This window comes from Triticum aestivum, chromosome 2A, assembly GCF_018294505.1.
Source record: "Triticum aestivum cultivar Chinese Spring chromosome 2A, IWGSC CS RefSeq v2.1, whole genome shotgun sequence".
In the NCBI taxonomy this organism is placed as follows: domain Eukaryota; kingdom Viridiplantae; phylum Streptophyta; class Magnoliopsida; order Poales; family Poaceae; genus Triticum; species Triticum aestivum.
Window position 1 is genome coordinate 351848523 of NC_057797.1, and position 4726 is coordinate 351853248.

The 4726-nt window shown below is 43.3% G+C and overlaps 1 long non-coding RNA gene across 5 annotated transcripts; it reads right to left on the bottom strand.

Moving 5' to 3' along the window:
* Window positions 1–442: 442 nt before the first annotated feature.
* On the bottom strand, window positions 443–4179 carry LOC123188647 (uncharacterized). 5 transcript variants are annotated; one of them, XR_006494989.1, is made up of 7 exons: window positions 3751–4179; window positions 3146–3655; window positions 2637–3062; window positions 2370–2464; window positions 2204–2287; window positions 1049–1296; window positions 443–943 (listed from the first exon to the last, which is right to left on the bottom strand). It is a non-coding gene; the product is annotated as an uncharacterized lncRNA (long non-coding RNA). The 5 variants fall into 5 exon arrangements; XR_006494987.1 differs by having other exon boundaries at window positions 3146–3155; window positions 3751–4177; XR_006494986.1 differs by having other exon boundaries at window positions 2637–3655.
* Window positions 4180–4726: the final 547 nt, after the last annotated feature.

A 4726-nucleotide genomic window follows, 5' to 3' on the forward strand; every position in this document is an offset into this window, starting at 1 on the left:
TTTCTTTACATTCCTCTCGATAAACTTGCATATCTTACATTGTGATGTTCCTGTAATTGATGCAAAGATCTAATAATTTCACATCTATCATTCCTAAAGAGTGCAAGCTGTCCATATACACGCAAGGTAATGATGATGGAACCTATGGTTGCAGGCACAAAGGAAAGTTCATGCCTTTTTCAAAACGACACAACCGTAGTTAGCTTGGCATGAGATCAGGCGTACCTCAGGTGGAGCACGGTCTGTACACGAGATTTTAGGACAGCGTAGAAAGGCGACTTGTAGCGCAAAGTGGACGTACAATGCTAGCCAAGCCAGTGGAAGCCGTGTGTTTGTAAGCTGTGTGCTTGTATTTGTAGTAGCACGCATAAAAAAACAGAGAAAGTTGTTGGTTTAATGCCTCCAGTGTATATCAGCAAAACTTAAACTGTGAGCAATCAGAGAAGTAGCGCCAATTTTTCAGAAAAAATAAACTGAAACATAGTGCGCCACAGAGCAAACACAATATCCATGAATCAAGATTAGCTGCAGGAATTAGAAGATCCTCTGCACACTGATGGGCAGATCCATCCTTGGACCCACTCTCTAACATCTCGGAAAGATTAATCTCAAACCACAGACAAATTCAAAAGTGATCAGGCCCAAATTCTACAGAACTTCCAAAGTAAACAAATGAACATTGTAGCAAACTGACTGGACGACTTTAGTTTGAACAGTCCAACAAGCAATTCAGCAGCACAATACCCATGACAAAGTGATACAACATTTGCGCGACTGAACCTACTCCAATTTTGGTCCTAATCTGTATCTGAAACTCATCGGTGGACACAGAGCATACGACCACAGCAAAGCAGGGCACAATTCAGTTCTAGATCAGATCTCAAGCAAGTGCTACACTGGAGGCCGGTCGCCAGCAAGAGCAAAGGAGTAGTAACCCACGGACCTGTTGAGCAGCAAAGCGGAAAAAATAAACTGAAACAGGGGCTCAGGCGATGGACGGCTCAGGCGATGGACAGCTCAGGCGATTAACTTTCAAGAGGAGACATACCTCTGGTGTAGCCGCCTCAGGCGACGGACGCCTTGACGGATGTTCTCCTTCCGCTGGCGAACTTGGCATTGGACGGCTCGACGACTCGACATCCCAGACTCCCAGCTATCTTGCTCTGGCAACTTACTGGTAGCAGACCAAAATGCTTGGATGCATGTTCTGGAAGTTGTTTCAAATTTGTGCAGCTCCCTAGGTGGACTCGTAGAAGGTTGAACAATGTTTTGTTAATCAGATACAACATCCCTACACTTAAAAAATGCATAAACAAAATCTACCTCATTAGATGCATCCTTATATGATTCTTGGCAGTTAGCTGAACACAGAGATAATAAGAAACACAAGAAACTGGCTTTTTAAACTTGCATTATTGCAGTATGCAAGAAATTGATGGTAGTGTCCCCAAGTGGTCTAACAATGCACCAAGTGATTATGTAGAGAATTATAGATTCGCCAAATTCTTAAATCAGTATTTTAATCAAACAACATTTGTTAATTTGAAACTATTTGATATTGTTGATTGTTCGTAAGTCTATTTTAGTTAGAGAATGTTCTCAATCGGATTACCATCCCTCTTTCTTTCAATTAGGTTCAGCAAATTCCTGTTATTACCTTGACAGTGCCCACTGCTGGACAGAGTTAATATTTTTGGCAAGAAATCTCTGTTATAAATGGTCCAAATTTATCTATATGTATTATGTATATCCCCAACAATAGAAAAAACATTCTGGTCCTCTTCCTCGCTAGCAAATTTTCGTCAGAGATAGGAATATGACAATGACCTCTCTCTGATTTCTGAGTTTCAGAGGTAGAGGGTGGAACAATTAGAAAGTCAACAAAGGGCTAGATGAATCTGATTGAAAAACTAAAACAAACAGAATATCTTGTTGTGCATAAATAATCAATTATATGTCCAATTAGTACTGTCCAGTTAAAGGTCGAAGCTAGAATCATAGATCTTACAACTGTACTTCCGAAAAGAACCATTTAGTGTCAGACTTTTATTATTGCTAAATGTCAGGATCTCATATCATACAATCATAGTCCTCCTAGATTAAGATTATACCAAATTAGTGAACGAATAAAATAACTACAATTTGGAGCTTCAAGTAAAGCAAACGGTTAACTAAATTCTCTAGTCGACAGCCATGTTGGTACCTGAAGAATCACCCTCCCCCCTGCTGTTAGTTCAGCACCTCGGTCCCTCGCTCTTGGCGCAGCATCCGATCCCAAATCTCCAACCTGGTAGCCAATTCTGGTCAACAAATAGTAGAATGGAATACTTTTACAACTAACTTAGAATCAGAAAAGAAGACATACTTACCATGTTGATGTACATGACACTGGAACCACTCGTGCAATCATTTTCTAGATGTGTCTCTTTAGGTTCAGAACTGTGAATTTCAGAGATGCGCTTCTCTGAAAGCATAAAGATGCCATATCAGACTCGACACTTGGCTCAACAAATCGTACAGTTCGGTGCAAGTATTTATACTGCTTTCATGTGCAAATCCAAGTGAGAGTAGTATATTGGTAACCCATATTTCAGATGGAAACAGGAAAATGGAAGTGTGATTTTAGAGGTCAATACCTTATCCTCCACCTCATGGATAAAACAGTCGCCGTACGATGTGTGGTGAAGTGCCGGCCACCATGCGATCAATGCAAACAAGCACACCACTGCCCATCATATTTTGGGGGAAAATTATATAGTAGTGCTCTCCGGCGTTCATCCTTTGTTCTGTGTTTTCTTTTCACTTCTCCTTTGCAATTCTTGTTCTTGTCAGGCAACGTGAAAAATCGACGAAGGGAAAAACAAAATAATAAAGTAAGAACAGAGGCAACGGACGCCATGGTGTGAGCTGTGAGCACAAAATTTCCTCTCACTGAATTTTTACAGCTTGGTCGACCTTTCACTTGGGCCCTTTTTTCACCACATGCTGACATCATTGGCTGCATGGCGGTGGCGGTGGTGGCGGCGCGGCCGCAGAAGGCATTCCGCACGGATGGCATGGCACTGCCACCGCGGATGACGAAGATGTTGTCAGTTGCTGTCGATCTACCACCAATACAAATCTTGTTTTCTGAAGAGAATCTCACCAAACAAAACCTGAAGAGTTTTATTGAAAGTCAGCCAGATGCTCTTCTCCAAAATAGTACTATTTTCTATTAAGAGAAGCATAAGTGACATATACAATGATTTGCGTTTGCTAACTACTCTCATGAGCTGCTTGCAGCGCTTTGTCGTGTCCTAAACAATGCAATCCAGTATGTACAGAAGGCAAAAGTGTAAAGATAAAAACTACCAATACAATGTTTCAGAGTTACTATAAGATGAGATCCTCGTTGGACGTTCAATCAAAGCAATTCAGAGGATCCCCACTTCTAAAGATTTCAGTAAACGTTCTCACTGCCTTTGATTGATTACAACAAATTTATGCCTATTGCTCAAAGCTCATGCCTATAATCCTATGGAAACTATTAGAAAGCATGTGAACAGAACAAAAAAACATCTACTGATCTCCATCCATCATGCCATGTATGTTGGTTCCCTTGCAGTTCAGGTAAGACAAGACAACCAAATTAAGCAATTGAACAGAGAAAGCCATCCTGCAGGAGCAGAGGAGCGGGATTGATCAAGCAGTTGGGAATCAGTTAAAAAACAAAGAGGAAAGGGGGAGAGGCTAGGGTGGAAGTAAGCTCACGGGAAGGTAGTGAACGGAGGGAGCGCAGCGACAGCTACCAGAGCCTCCGCGTCCGTGTCGCCGTAAGCCTCGGCCGGATCGGACGCTGCCCCGCCTCCCGCGCGTCCTCCTCCTCTCGGCCGTTTCCCGCATCGGAGAGGAGCGTGATGAGCAGCTGGTCGCGGTCGGCGGCGTGCGCTCGAACCGGCCGGCGCGGGCCAGGAGCGCATCGGCCTGGGCCTCGCCTTCGGCGAACCGCGCCCGGAGGACTCGGACGACGCGGGGAGGAGGGCGCGGCGGAGAGGATACAGGCCAGGGTGCGGGGAGGACGGCGCGGCGGAGGATGGCGTGCCGGCGGCGGGGGGGAGCGGCGGATCCATCGGTGGGGTGCGCGGCCGCACGAATTGGGGATGGGTATTTTTTCCATATTATTTAACGGACTGCGGGTTAATTCAAAAAAGCATAAGGACCTTTGTATAAAAATGCCGTGACGGTGAACCCGAAGACTCAATCCGTGCTTTATTATTAAAAAAAATTAGGAAGAGATACAGGAAATTTCAGAAAATATTACAAACTTCAAAATTTCATAACTTTTAATCTGTAACTCCAAATGCAAAGATTTATATTTGAAATTTGATCAGAAAAATTCAATCTTTCCATCTGTAATGGTTTCATGCATGACAAAACACTTTAACCTTGCTGTTTAGGTGAAACAAGCTAATACACTTATAAGGCTTAAGAACATAAGCTTCCATTTGAATCTTTGATTCAAATGGACCCAAACCAACTTGTTTCACATTGTATTAGGCAGGACACCTCATATTGCCATGTCATAGCATGCATCATATTGTTGCATATTGCCATGTGATGATTGTGTTGTGTGGTGTCTTTCGTGGTAGGTTCTGCCTCCGAGGATATTTCCGAGTATCCAACTGAAGGGCAGTACCCTACTACTACTCCATCAGGCAAGCATCCCAATTGATCATATCGATAAAAT